Genomic DNA, 15733 nt, shown 5'->3' on the forward strand with positions numbered 1-15733 from the left:
AAAATTTGAGACTGTGGAACCAAAGCATTCATGCTTGTATCCTGGCTTTACCAGCAGATGATACAGTGATCCTAGTCAAATCATCTAATATATCTAATATTACTGTGCTGTCTTCTGTGAGGTTTGCCCTTTTCGCATGCTGGTGGCATCGTTTAGATCTTTGCTTAATCGTTCTTCTTATGTAGTCCATTTGAGCGAAATGGGTGGTAGAGAGAGGATAGCGGACCAAATGTTGCTGACTTCAAGCATATTTTAAGGTCTGCTCATTGGACACAAAAAATGGTTTGCTTTTTCTGCTTATTCATAAATGACAATTTTACAAGCCACTGTTTTGGAAGTATTTATAGCTTTAAAATACAAAAGACAAACCCAGATTAAATCTGTTAAATCACATTGATTGGTTTGCTGGTACTTATGTACTTCCCTTGATGATGGAGAGAACAGAGATAAAATCATTGCCATTTTGCGTTACACCCTTCTATAATAATGTATTTTTTAAATTGCCATGTTCGGTAATGTGATTTGTGTAGTTTCCAAGTGTGTTTTATAAATTAGATTATTTTAGTTCATGGTAAAAACTGGAAAAGAAAGTGTTTAAATGCAGAAATTGCAGAGTTGACACAAATCCCAGCTTCACCCCTTCCCTTAACCAATGTGTTATCTGGGGCATCTCATTTAATCTTGTTTTGCCTAAGATCTCAAAATTGCCAGTCCCTAAACCTTTCAAAACGGTCAGCTCTTCAGAGTGATTTCTTTCTCAGGGTATGATATTCAAAAAAGTCTCACTCGTGGTTTCACTGGTGTTGCTATAAAAGTGAGCATGGATATATTGCACACCACAGGCCCTTGTTCCTTTGATGGCTAATGGCAACACTATTTGAAAACCATGCCCTACACCTAATCTGTGTCTGTCTGGATACAGCACATCTTCTTGGTAGCTTCTAATCTACATCCACTATCCATGCTATGGTATGTGTAGCTTTCTCCTTCCTTCCAATTGTTCTCCTCTATCCATTCTTGATCACTTGTGCATTTTGTGAGCCAGCCAATGTGAGTTCTCTGTCTATTCTGTGTTACATGTACCTTTTATATACGATCCGGCATTAGTACTACAGGCTGCACACCTTCCTGATTGCTATTGATAAGAAGTTTCCTGTATCTATACTAAAGCAGAAGTAACCTCTTCGTAGACTGCTAATGTTGGCCTTCAAATGCTACTTGTTTATCATTCTGATTAGAGCACGAATGAAGAGAGTAAGGGGACTTAAAGGGGGTAAACATGCCTATTTTGAATGCTGCAAGGCAGCATATCAACATATAGGTTGTGGTTGCGACGAGGTGGGTTCCTACCAGATATTCTTGATCACTTAATTCATTTGGTTTGGTGGAGGGGGAACAAAGATGCCCATGCCCAGGACCCCAAAAGGGCTTAAGATGGAACTGAAGGGACAATTATAATTATTAAATGTGTTCTCTATGTTTCAATGACATGGTATAGCCACCATTCCCGCTGCTTCAGAAAAGTTCACTCAGTGCTGAATCTCTGACTGGCTTAGCGCATGAAGAGACATTTCCTACACCATTAACTTTACAGAACCATTGTCAAACTAAGGAGCAATCCTTTCCTTTCATCTTTCTTCATATAAAAGGAACAGAGTTAACTAAATAGTATAAGTTTGAGTCAGTAACATGTGACCATGAGCAGTTGGTTTACTAATGGTTGTGGCAGGGGCGGGAGATTGAATATTCGGCAGTGCATTTAGTGAGAGTTTCATTGCATCCAAAGCCTTGGCCTAGTCCTCATCTATTAACCAACGGGGTATGGCATGGCAGGGGATAAACCCTAGTAACATCTCCATACCACACTTCCAGGTCGCTCGAAGATTGCAAGCCTCCGTTATGTCCTGTTCTTGCCCTGCTGGCTACATTGGCTACATTGAATGTGAAAAGTAATGTTCAAGAATGATGTGTGGCTGTGAGTATCGAGAATGTTGGAATATTGTGTCAGTGCTTTGAATGACTGAATTAGTATTTTATGAAGAGTGTCAATTGGGAGCTGAGCTGAATGTGTGAGGTGGCTGGCAGACGTCCCTTTTCTTAAATGTACTCTTAAAGACTACTGATAAGACTTATACTGTCACCTGAAAAATACAACCTTATAAAAGTTACCCTCTTCCTGCTGTCTCAACGTTGTGCAACTGAGTGACTTTTAACACTGGCAGTGAGCTGTCAACCAAGAACGCTGTGAGAAAGAAGACTTGTGAGGCGAGGAACAAATGAAGTAGCAGTCTTCAGCTGAAGAAAAAGGAAGTGGATTGGATTGTCAGGGACACACGTCGGCCCCCAAAAATGTGGCCCACTAGCTGCGCTGAATGAGAATTTCAGCTACAAGTGTTATAGTACTAGTTCTGTTACCTGTGCCTAACATGCATTGGCTAGTTTATCACTTTCTATTACTTCCCGAGTTGAAAAAACTGCATATCTAGTGGTAATTCAAACGTTCTCATCTCTGGTACATGTTCAGTCGAAAACAGGTTTTAAGTGTTCATTTTGTAATAGTGTGTCAAACAAGAGGTCTTTTCTAGTTTCTAGTTATATGTCATGAGTTACATAACTCATTACAGGGCCTGCAATAGTGGCCCTCTGGTTATGGTTAAGTTGCTCAACCCGTAGGAAGAGTACTTTATGGGTGGATTATAACATTGCCCCCCAGTATGAATCCTTACCAAACTTTGCATAATAAAGTATATGGCGCGTCAGATTGATCCTGTGAAGTTTAGCGAGGTTTCGTCAAGACCGGACAAAGTTATAGGGGCGGCCCCAAAATTTCCGTTTTTTCCATGGATGCAATGGAAAAATGATTTGCTCACATCTACAGCCCAATCCGCTGGCCGGATTTTCATCAAATTTACAAAAGAGTGCTTTCCGGAGTAAGCCGCCGCTCCTGCAGCATGAAGTGAAGTGCGTCAGGGTTTTCAAACGTCCACCATGTTGGATTCGCGGACAGCCACTGTTGTCCGCAAACATTGCAGTAAAAACATATTAAAAAACACAATATTGCACTTGTCAAACTTATCAAACAATCTCTGGAGAGATGAGGGGTCATGACGATGGCATATGGCTGTAAAAAGCCAAAAACAGGTTTTTTTTCATCCCCAAAATCCGCCAACATTCTGAGATGTTTGCGATCACTTCAGATGTTTGGGGACATCTATGCCTATTTCTGCATTACAGGGTTGGTGAAAAGCAGTTTTTGGATGGCTTATAACTTTGGCATCACTCAATGAAACTGCATGAAATTTGGGAAGTTTATTCTAGACCTGGTTGTGAATGGTTTTGGAAAGTGTGGAGCTGTTTTGTCAAGAGGGAACAAAATGAGAGGGGGGGTCCCAAAATACTTGCCATGACCACAAGGGATGACAAATGGGGTTAAAGTGGCCATGTCCACCTGGGACTGGCTATGTGGTAAAGTTATTCCAAAGTGGGATAGGTTTGAAAGGGGAAAATGTGCTTGTGGTAATGTGGTCATATGTTTCTCTCTTCACCTTCTGTAGGCTGTCATGGAAAGGGAAGAAGGGCTATGTACAGACCCCCGCCTTCCCTTTCCATGGTGACCATCTTGCCCGCAGGTGTCCGCATGTAGAAAGAAAAATCCCTTATTTTTTTACTATCCCGCTTTGAGAACTCGGTGCTAATGGCCTTCTTCCCCCATTGCAGGGGCTGGAATGGGGGATAACGGTTTGGAGCCTTCGTTATCCGCTCTCACTTCGCTTGGGCCGATAACTTGAGCTGCTGGGCCGTTATCGCCACATTAATCCCATTAACATAACACAAAATGCTAATGGAAATGTTGGAAAATCTTATTGAGTCTATGTACTTTACTGAGAAATGTAAAATAGATGGAGTCTCTAAGATTTTTTGTTCTATTTTTTTACTGTGAAAGGTGGTTCATAAAGGAACCTTTCTTTTGTTGTTTTTTGATGACTTTTTTCTTTGCAGGAGAGGTAGGAGAGGTTAGAACGTACAGTGGGGAGGGAAATGAGGGAAGAGGCACCATGCACTAATATGGAGGGGTAGGTGGCCAGGGGAAGATTTTGCATGTGTGTTACTTCTAAGGTAGGGGACAGTGTTTCTCATGCTCTTTGATTACAACTTCAAAAGCACTTCAAAATTGCTTCAGTCTGCAGAGTGTTGTGTTCCAGTATATACAGAGGACTGTTGTCTTCGAAAGATATGGATCAACAGCCTCTTTTATTGCTTGCAAGGTAGCTGGTGGGATTTTGTGTCCCACAGAAGTAGGCTGTGTGGTTACAGTATTGGTTGAGGAAGATGAGGTGGAGGAATACAGACTATTGTTAAGAAAGGAGCAACCTTTCTAAGAGCAATGCAGTGGTTGGATTTGGTGTTGCGGCACATGGTGGTCGTCCCATAGGAGTACTGTCCATGTAGTCCACGACTGAGTACTCAGTGCATTTCACTTTGGTAGCTTTAGTCTTTGGTACATTCCCAACAGTGGTAAAGAACTGCCACACCCATGATTATCTCTGGGTGCAAGAGGTAGACACTTCCTCTACCTCAACTTCTTGGTCCTCTTTATTGTCTTTGGAAGTACTGTTTTTTTGTTTTTGTTGTGTAGGTCCTCCAGCTGGTGGTGATGGTGGCTCTTGGGGAGGAGGGATGCCAATAGCTCATGCCATTTATAGGATAAAAAGCAGTTTTGCTAATATTTTTCCAAGTATGTGCTTTGTACTAGATTGTTAATGGATAATGAGTAAGAATAGGTGTAGGAACTGTGCAGGGGTACATTTTGAGTTTGACAGTTCCTAGATCAGTAGAAAATACAGTTCTGAATGGCCTCGAAGCACAGAACCAATCACAAAGTGTGGACACGTTCATGGACACGTCATCATGCCACACACAAACACATGCTCAAGTGGCCCTGTCTGGAAGGTCTGCAATGATGTCAGATGTTCTCGGATATCGACCGTTGCAAAAACAGTGGAAACAGTTGCAAAAAGTTTATAGTAGTGTTAAAAATTATGCTAGAGGTGGGAAATGGCAGAGTTTTAAGGTGAAACTTTGTAAATTGGACAAAAATGTTGCTTTATTCGGGTAAGTATCATATTAGTAAGTTGTAGGAAAATAGCATGCACTGGCAAAAACCTATGAAATTGACTGAAAAACCTTTGTTAAAGGGATGTTATGGTTAAGTTGCACTAATTGGTTAAGTTGCACTAATAAAAACCAGTGAAATTCAATAAAAAAACTTTGTTAAAGGGACTTTATGGTTACAAGTAAATCCGAAAAGCCTCTAAAATATGCAAGTTATGGTAAGCTAAGCAACAATAACTCGCGCCACCACCATTCACTGCTAAAACTAACCTCCAGGACATCAAAGATAACATTACAAATCGGGTCTACTGTCATCCAGGAATTCAACTAGATCGATATGTCTTGATGAGATGAGACCCAACTTTTGGATATCGTAAAGCAAAGCTAATACATTTGATCTGTTAAGGAGACATCTTGTCTATCTGATAATATGAATTCCAAAGACAGTCTTGAGGAAGAAGGAGGTTCTTTTTTATGCAAGTTAAAGGTGTGACTCCCTTCCCAAGGTGATGCTTCAGAAAGACTTGATGTCTTAGTTTGCATATTGGCTGTAACTCATTTATTATATAGATGTCTGATAAATCTCCTAGTGAGACTGACTTTATCTCAGTCATTTGAGTATCCGCCTCCTTTGTGAAGCAAACCAGTAACTCATTGCCCAAATGAGATGGAGGCTCTTTAGACAGATCCCGGGTCAAATCTGTAGATATCTCATCCTCATGGGTAGTCTGCTACCCTTTTTCTTTTTGGGTTTACTTATTTTGCAGTCTCTGATTTGCGTCGGAATCATCGTCTTATTAGAGGTTTTTTGTTTTGTGTTTGTTTTTTTGTCTTCTTTTTTGCCAGACCTTTGGGACTTTGACAGAAGTGTGGGGTTTTTGGTTTTGTGCCAGCTATTTGGTTCCCTGCACCCTGAAAATGGTTCTGTTTTCTTCTCTGGGTGTTGCAAGTTCGTGAGAAAAAGAAAAAGAGGCAAAGACCCCACCTCTTGTTGAAACATGCAAAGAAAGTTTTCTTCTCACACTCTGAAAAAACTGTGCCACACAAATGCTGAAGTGTGTAGGTTGCACATTTTAGTCATCAAAAATCCACATTGTCAAACTGTAAGAACAGAAAAAAATCTGTGTTTTGTCCAAATTTTAGTCATCAAAAATCCACATTAACAGACTATAAGAACAGATCAATGCCCTATTGGATAACACGTGTTTCGACACCGCAGGTGTCCTTGTCAAATCAGGGCCAATTTTAAATTTAGGAGTCACATATAAAAAACCAAAAAGCAGGACAAAAACATTATACAGTAATGGCCACAAAATACATATTCAATTTTTCCAATAAGGAGTGGCCATACAAACACATATTTCAATAGTCAAACATGGAGAAAAAAAAATAATAAAGATAAATAAAACAAGTCACAGAGAGAAAACAGGAGGGGTGTTAGGTAGCGGATGCAAAGGGTTTGTGAAAACACAGAGGGAAGCGAATGAACATATGGCCAATTCCATTGAATATCCTTGAAACTTGAGCAAACATACATGTACATTATTGCCATTTTTCCTGTTTGCTTGGAGCTATGCACTGTGCACAAAACACATCAATTTCTATTTATCTTCTTGCGTGTTATTGTCTATGAATTTTATAAGTAATGTTATCTAGTGGTTGAATTATTGGTCTTATTTCAGTACGTAGATATGGCTAAAAACATAAACATGTGGGTAATGCATAATGGGTACGTCTGCCTCACCTAAAATGGTTTCTGCTGGATTTGTGTTCGCAAGGGATAATCCCACCTATAAGTGAAATTAGGTTGTCCGTCAGCTTGTTACAGTACTTTGGTTGCAAATTATCCGAGAAAGTCTGTGCCGGCTTAAATTTCTTTCCAATTCTTGATAACTTAGCCGCATTATGCATTGATTTGTAATATGGAGAATATTCAGGGCAAGTAAACACCACTCTGGATGGATGTCATTAAAAGAGATATATGTTAAACAAAACCGGGCAGTGTAGGTTCCGATCACCTTTGTTTGCCCACTTAGTTTTTTCCTTTATCACTGCACATCCCATTTACATAGGAATCATTTGAATATTGCCCCGACATGGACCTCAAATGAGATGCTGTTATAGAGATACTGCTTTCCTATTGTCTACATCGTGTAGCTCCCTGGTTAGGGCTTACCTTCAAAGGACATGACTTTTCTCCGTGCGTCAGCTGTAATACGTCTTTGCAAGTCCATAGTTTGGACATGTTACTATAGTGACGGTTAGTCCTACTACCATTCCCATTACCCTGGATTGTGCTCATACCATGGGCGCCATCTTTTGGGCTCCCAAGTCGTATGGTTAATCTAAATGCATAAAGGAGTGCCCAACTTCGTAAAGTTGGTGTACAAGTTGCGATTTTTGAAGGTGAACAGTAGTTAAAAACATTTAATTGTACATTTTGAATTTAGACAAATGAGCCAGCTCCCGCTATCTCTAAACGAGACCGTGTTAGTATTGGATATGTATGGGTGGTTCGCTGTGAAGTACTCCTAAAATGCAGGGCAAAGCAGGGGGTCAGGGTTAGTGGGTATTGTAGTTGATAAGCATGACACAATGTCCAGAATGTACTTATAAAATATAAATTAAAGGTTAAATGCTACTGATCTTGCCAATTTGATCAATTCTGTGATGCCTGGTGGGAATACGTTTCTCAGGTTAGAAATTCTGACAAAAATGCAAATCAATAGGGATCATGGTGTACAGGTAGCAAAACAACTTGTTCCTATGTACCCAAAAGGTATTTTCAAAGGTCCAACACTATGTTTGATGGATTCAACACTATACTATTATCTGAGACATGACACAATGTACATTACTACAAAGCATGGTTGGAAATTCTAAATATATACATAATGTTGTCCCAATTCAAAGGAAATGTATGATTTCATTGTCTTTGTTGAGCCCAAAGTCAATTGTGAGAAATTTGCAAATTAAATGTACCTCTGCTTGGCGTAGTAGGGTTTCATTGTTCCCCCCTCTTTTTCCCAACACTATTCTTTTCAATCCAATGAATTTTAGGTTCATTTGTTCTCTAATTGGTGATGCAATTGCCAGTGTTGGGCAAGTGGCAAGGATACACCCTGGCTGCCAATTCCTGAAAAGTGTTCTCAAATTCTGGTCCTGAGTTCTCTTTTGGTGCTTCTTCTATAAATCTGTTGGCACGTGCAAATGATGGCATATACCAGGTGTTTGGTTTTACAGTTGATGTTGCTAGTAATTTACATTGAGATCCTCGTGAGTCACTGAATGTCTGAGTGCTGGGGTGCGTGAATTTACACATCCTACACATTCCACACTTCCTGAAACCCATTGTTGTTTCCAGTAGCCACCTTGTAGGGGCTTCTGCTTGTATTTGGGGAAGCAATGACGGGCTAAGGGTCATTTTTAAAGTCTTAGCTTTCTTGAAGATGAAGATGATTTGGGGTTTGTCATCGATGAAAGTTTCCAGATGTTGGTCCAATTTTAGAAGGTGCCAGTTCCTGGAGAGAATGTTCCTAATCTCATAGTGATTGTCACAAAAGGTGGTAATGTATCGTACTGTTTCTTTATCAGGTGACAATGATTTGCGATTAGTTTGTTTGTTTGTTTGTTTGTTTGTTTATTTATTTGTATGGCGCACCTTACCCAGGGGCAACAGGGCGCAGGCAAAAGATAATTCGAAGCTTACAATGTTGCAGAAATATACACTTTGAAGTAGTAATAAAAATAATCAGAATTACAGGAATAAGAAATATACAAATCTTCATGCATACAAAGTCAATATCTATGCAGGGGTAAATATACAGATATGTACAGGGCTGTTAGAGGCGGGTAATCCTGAAAAAATATTCAGGATTACAGGAGTAAGAGGTATACAAATCTTCAAACATAAAAAGTCAATATCTATACAGGAGGTAAGTGTACAGATGTGTGCAGGGCTGTTAGAGGCGAGGGCAGAATCACGAACAAAAGTATCACTATCTAAACATAGGTGTAGAAAGTGCAGCTAAATACAAGGGTTATTGGAGTTAAGGTGACTGATGAGGTGTCTTCTAAAGTGCAAATATGGTTGGTCAGCTCTTAGGTTGTGTGGCAGAGAATTCCAGAGCGTGGCAGCTTTCACCGGGAAACTGTTCCCACCAATGGTGGAGAGTTTGAATCTGGGAATTATCAGACGGTTGGAATTGGTAGTTCTTGTTTGTCGGATGGAGGACTTTCTCTTTACCTTGTCCATCAGATAACTGGGGGCGGCATTGTTGAGGGCTTTATGGGTTAGGGAGGCAAACTTTAGTTTAATTTTGTTGTCTGTGGAGAGCCATTTCTGTTGGCGTCTGGTGGTTGAGATATGATCTCTCTTATTAATGCCGAGGGCAGCTCTCAAGGCATTGTTTTGTAAGATTTGAAGCCTGTGGATAATGGCTTTGTTAGCACCGCTATAGAGGGCATTACAATAATCAAGCCTAGATAGTATGAGTGCTCTTGCCAGGATCAGGCAGCTGTCATTGGATAGGAATGGTCTGCCTGCCCTCATTAATTTGCACGTGTACGCAGTGGTAGATGCTAGTGAGTTGACCTGTTTAGTGAATGACATAGTGGCATCCAGATAAAAGCCAAGGGTTTTTACTTCCCTGGATACTCTGATGAGATTGCCATCTATGTTGAATTCGGCGTATTCAAGGCCTAGTTTCTTGATATTAGCAGGGGTACCTAAGATGATGAGCTCTGTCTTGTCATCATTCAGGCATAGACCATGAGATGCCATCCATGCCTGAATGATGAGATATACCCTATTCACCAACTCTGTGTCCTTACTGTGATCCCCTGAAAGTGGGAGGTGAATCTGAGTGTCATCAGCATAGTTAGTGTAGGTGACACCCAGATGGTCCAGATCGTCGAACAGGGGTTTGGTGAAGATGTTATATAGTGTGGGGGAGACGCATGAGCCCTGCGGGACTCCGCAAGTGATAGGAGAGGGGTCTGCTGCTGCTGAAGGGGAGAAGACTCTCATAGTTCTCTCACTCAGAAAGGATTCAATCCATTTGATAGCTTCTGGGGAGAAATGAGCAGCTGAGTCCAGGTGTCTGCAGAGGACCTTGTGGTCGACGAGGTCAAAAGCCGCGGAGAGGTCGAGTAAGAGGAGGAGTGCTGTCTTGCCCTTGTCCCTCAGATCATCAATTTGGGTTTTCAGATCGATGAGGGCTGTTTCCGTGCCGTGTAATGGGCGGAAACCTGATTGTCTGGCGCCTAGTAGCTTGTGTAGTTCTAGGTATTTTTGAATCTGGACATAGGCAACTTTGTCCAAGATTTTCAGTAGGAAGGGTACCGTGGTGATGGGTCGGTAGTTGGTGGGGATGAGGGGATCAAGCGTCTGTTTTTTGAGGAGGGGGAGCACCCAAGATTGTTTTAGGTTGGAGGGGATACTGCCTGAGGAGAAAGAAGCGTTTATAAGTTTAGAGATAAAGGGCGACAGGTCTCTGGCTGCGTCCTTTATTATGTGTGCAGGGCAGATATCGCCTTTACAGTTTGATGGTTTAAGAGAGAGGATGATTTTCTCGACCTCAAGGGTGGTGGTTTTGGAGAAGGTGAATGAGTTAGTGTGTGTACTAGGTGAGGCTTTGGGCGGAGATGTGGGAGGGTTAGTGAGGTTTAGGGAGTCTTTTTTTAGTTGAATTTTATTTTGTAGGGTGTTTATTTTATTTGCTAGTGCTTGTTGGATGTCTGTGCACCAGGTCTGGTTCTTAGTGCAGGTGTCGGGTGTGGCAATGGGTGACTCAAGTTCCTTCAGTATGGAAAAGAGCTCCTTCATACTTGAGTTGGAGTTGGCAATGCGGGTGTTATAGGAATTCCGTTTAGCTAAGCAGATTTCAGCTTTGTAATGACGAGAAATCGTGTCAAGGATGGCTTTCTTTTCACTGGAGGGGCATAATTTCCAATCAGCTTCACATTTTCGCTTTTTTAGGTGGAGGGCTTTGAGTTCGGGTGTGTACCATTTGTTTAAATGGGTTTTTGGCTTGCTGGTGCGAAGTTTGAGTGGGGCAATTTTGTCCAAGGTAGTTAACATGATTTTATTATATTCGTGAACTAGTGTGTTGGGATCTAGATTGTCTGGCAATGCGTTTAGGGTTGGAAGGATAGCTGGGATGATTTTTTCTATTGAGATATTTTTCTTGTTTCTTGTGAGGCAGGGTGGTGCCAGTGACACGGTTGTGGTAGGTGATCTAGAGGTCAGTAGGTTAAATGAGACCAGCGAATGGTCGGTCCAGGGTAGTGGTGTGGTGGCGGAGATGACCGCTGAGCAATTAGCATCAGCAACCCAGTCTAGGGTTCTACCCTTCAGGTGGGTGGGTAGGTTGACTTTTTGTGAGAGTCCGAGTGATGAGATCGTATTGGCTATGGTGGAGGCATGTATGTCTGCTGGGTCATTGAACCCTAAGTTAAGGTCCCCTAGTAGCAGTAGTTGTGAAGTGGTTTTCGCATTGTTAGAAATTAGGTTGTGTTGATCTTCCTCGAAGGTTCCGAGTGGACCTGGTGGTCTGTAGATCAGGTGGATAGTGAGGGATTGGGTATTATTTATGGGGAGTTTGGCATTGAGGGATTCACACGATTGCAGAGTTTGGGTCGGGGCTAGTCTGAGAGCTAAGCTTACTTTAGATATGATGGCGATGCCACCGCCCCGGTTACCTACCCGGTCCTGCCTAGATATAGTGTAGCCATCTGGGATGGCCAGCATTAGAGATGGGTCTGCTGCATTGTGGAGCCACGTTTCAGTTAGAGCAATAAAGTCTAGTTTATCTTTGATAATTAGGTCTGCTATATCAAGGGCATGTGCGACCAATGATCTGGTATTGAGGAGAGCTCCTTTGTAGGAGTGTACATCCGTTTTTACCGAGATGTTTGTATGAATGATAGGTTTGGACTTGGTTGTGGGGATAGTGGTGCCTTTGGTGGAACTTTTGGCTTCGCATTTGGAATCAGACAGGAATCTTCGGGGCGGCTCATAAAGTTTAGAGAGTCTAGCGCGAAGTTTGTTGTTTCTTTCGGTGGTAGTGCAGGGGTGGGAGGCAAAGGTTGTAGGTCCTGACTTGCAATGATATCTTGGGTAAGAAGGGTCAGGATAGTACCTAGTTGTGTGGGAGTCGTTGGTGAGACTAGTGCCTGGCTGGGGAGGGGGGGCTCCTGAGTCCTGAGTGTTGATGGTTTGTTCTCTTGTTGTTTGGTTGGCTTTGGCGTAGACTTCTTTGATACATTTCTGATTGTAACCTCTTTGTTTAAACCTCTTTTCAAGTAGATGGCATTCTTGGCGAAAATCATCAGTGTTTCCACAGTTTCTCCTTGCCCTAATGAATTCTCTCTTAGGTATGTTGTTCTTCACCGACTTCTGGGGCTTTGAGTCACATCTTGAATTGTGACAAACATGTGTGATCATTTTCCATCTCATTTATCTCATCGATAAACAAAGACAATGACCCCTGATCACTTGGCCCCTGTGTGTTGACAACCAGAGATATTACAAACAAAAGAATTTGACAAGGGTCCCAGGATTCGAGGGACTGGTTTATATTATTAAGAAGAATTGTGTGTTGTTTTACTTCTGTCCGAATGTTATCATTCAGATCTATCATCTAAAAGCCGGTCTGAGTTATGTGATTGCTCCAGGACCCTGGGGTTTAGATAAGTGCTGAACCCATTTTGGGAATAAGATAAATATGATGAGTCTAATGAAGATGCAGTTGATGGTTCAGAAAAAATAGGAGGGGTAAGTGAAAAAGATCTCAAAGACAAAGCATGTTCAACAGTCCTTTCCCCAGATTCCAAGACCTCATGTTCATCAATTATTTTGCCATTGAACATGACTTCTGTTGCGGTGGTAACAAGTAAGGATTCAAGTGACAGCTCTGTAGAACAGATTTAATTGATAAGTAATTCTTGTTCATTGCCACTCGTATTTCTGCCAGTGAAAAAGACAGTAATCTTTTTCTGGCATCTAGAGGCATTTTCGCAGATGCACTGGACCTCGAGGGTAGTACTAAGTCAAGAGTCTTGACAGAAGCCTTATTGATTGCATTTCGTAGATGGTAGCTAGGGGAGGGTGGGTGAGGAGTGAGAATGAGGGGCAGCAGGGTGGTCACTAGACTAATTAATAGAAATCAAACTGAGTTCAGGAGCAGCAGCCCTAGCAGAATTAGGGGTAAGGGAAGAAACCATTGTAAGCGGTGCAGAGGGTTCCAGGGCTGAGGGGTCCTCGGAGGACCTTGGTCCTCGTACCTCAGCATTTTTGTTATGTAGGTCACACATTTTGCAGCTGTAGTATTTTGAAGGGACGTAAAGGATGTCAAATTATAGAACAATTCTTCCACTTCTAGACTCACCTGGTCAGTCCTGCTTACCTTCTAATGTTGCTCCTATTTCTAACTGCTTTCAGCTGCACACTCTGTGACATGCTCTGGGTTCCTGCAGAGATTTTGAAAGGTGTGTACTGTGCCGAAAAAGGTACTTGTATGAAACATGGCCTCCACACGTTAATATGTCTACTGTCTCTGCTGCCAACAGCACTCTGCACACTTCGCAATTCTTGTATTGTTTTAAGATTCTCTTTTGCATATGTGTCTGAAGCTGCTTCACTGGTACCACTAGTTAGCATTGCCCTCAAACCGGGTTCACTTTGAAAACACAACTATGTGCAAACGTTTAGGCTTAACCACAGAGAGAATTACTATCCAGAATGACAAGTCCCAGAAACCCTGCAGATATTATTTTCTTTCAATTCCCAGGCCTAGAGAGGCTGAAGGCAGATTACCTTCGGGTTTGATGCTCCAGGTGCTGCTAATGAGTCTGCTTCAGCTCAGGGTGTGTCAGTACTTAAGCAGTTGCCTCAAGGAGGGATCTATGAAGGTTTACCAAATGTCCATTTTACAACTATTTTTACTGCAAAAAGCGGTATGGGACCCTCCATGCTCCAACCTTTTCAAATTGTGCTTGTAAGAGTGCAAAGGTTTTCTAATGTGGCCCAAATGTTTTTTGCACTCGGGATTCCCTCGTACTAAGACCATGCAAAACTGCACTTGCACCAGTGGAAGGCTTCAGTAATCTGGCCCCTGGTGTCTACCAAGGCCTCCCTAGAAACATACTGCCTCTTTTTTTCTATAAACCATATTAAACAAGCATTGGCAAAGCCAATAGTTTTGGTGTTTACTGATATTTATTTCATTTTGCATCTATAGGCACCAGGGTGCAAGGAGGAGAGTGCATAGTTTCAAAGAAGGATGCGATAAGGGGCACAGGTGTGCAAGAGAATGAGAAGGAAGGTGAATAGAGCCAGGGAGGACATTATTTAGAGAGGGTGGCATCAATTATGAGAAAGAGGAAATATGAGCAAGAAAGGTTGAGAGTGAGAGGGTATGAAATAAAGTGAGGGTGTGAGAGGAAGTATAAGGGTGGGTAGAGCGTAGGGTGGCTGGGTTGGTTGTAGAGAGAGTTGGTGGGTGTGGTAGAGCTGGTGTCATGAACAGTAACAGAACACAGTGCATCCACCCCTACATGCACCAGAGACATTCAGGCACTGTTGGTGAGCAATGGACAAAGGGGTTGCTGGCTTGAGCGCCAGTGCATGCAGGCTGTGAATGCCCCTGCCAACAAGGCCACCGAGTCAGGACTCAGCCTGTGACTCATGAAGGTCCCCAAGTTAGTCGTATTGAAATGATCCCTGATGGTCTAGTGGAAAGGTTTAGCCCAGGGTTATAAAATCCCCAACCTGGGCCACACCCAGTGCTTAGTGTGTTTTCCCCAACTGCAGATGCAGTGGTGTAACGCTTGCTGGGATCTGCCTCCACGTGCCTGCTGCCTTTAGTCTACGGTGCAGCTCTGCTTGGCCTGCAGTCTTCAGCCTACTCTGTAGCCCTGCTAAAACTTACCTGGTTCCTGTCCCTCTGCGCTCAGCTTGCTCTCTGGTGCACTTGTCACACTTACCGAGAGCAAGCTCATCCATCGGGCTACTGCAGCTTACTTGAACACGTTGCAGCTCCATGGCAGCTTCCCGATCCCTGGAGAAAGAAAAGACGGAATAATAAGCTTTTACATCTACGCTGGATCCCCGGACCCCCTCTAGAATATACTTATGAAGTCACCTGCATCTGCTCCTGCACAGCTGATGGCCCGCGTTAATATCCACGTGGATAAAGCTTCATTCGGCTTCTCCTCGCGATGAAAAGCTGCATTCTGCTGTCTCCCAATGCTGACTCGCTCCAACATCTGCATCAGCTGCTGAAAGGAAAGCACAAAGAGAGGTTTGTAAATACAGCGCGGAACACGCAAATCGCGCGTCAAAGACATTAAAGAAATCAAGAACATCCGGACGCCCGAAAGTTCTAAAGACATTAAGGACACTCTGCACTGCCATTGGGAAGCGCAGCAACAGAAGGACGTAATAACTTACCTTGAAGGAAGCATCCTGTGCGCCACAGCATGTCTGCGTCACTGTCATCCAGTGAGGCAACTGGGGGCCGATGCTGTCCTGATTTGGCAAACTCATCTGCATTAATAAGGTCAGGCCTGATTTTCCAAACCCAACCAAACAACCCACGGAGGGTGTAGTGAGGGGAGG

This window comes from Ambystoma mexicanum, chromosome 12 (genome assembly GCF_040938575.1).
Source record: "Ambystoma mexicanum isolate Mex_15411 chromosome 12, UKY_AmexF1_1, whole genome shotgun sequence".
Taxonomy (NCBI): Eukaryota; Metazoa; Chordata; class Amphibia; order Caudata; family Ambystomatidae; genus Ambystoma; species Ambystoma mexicanum.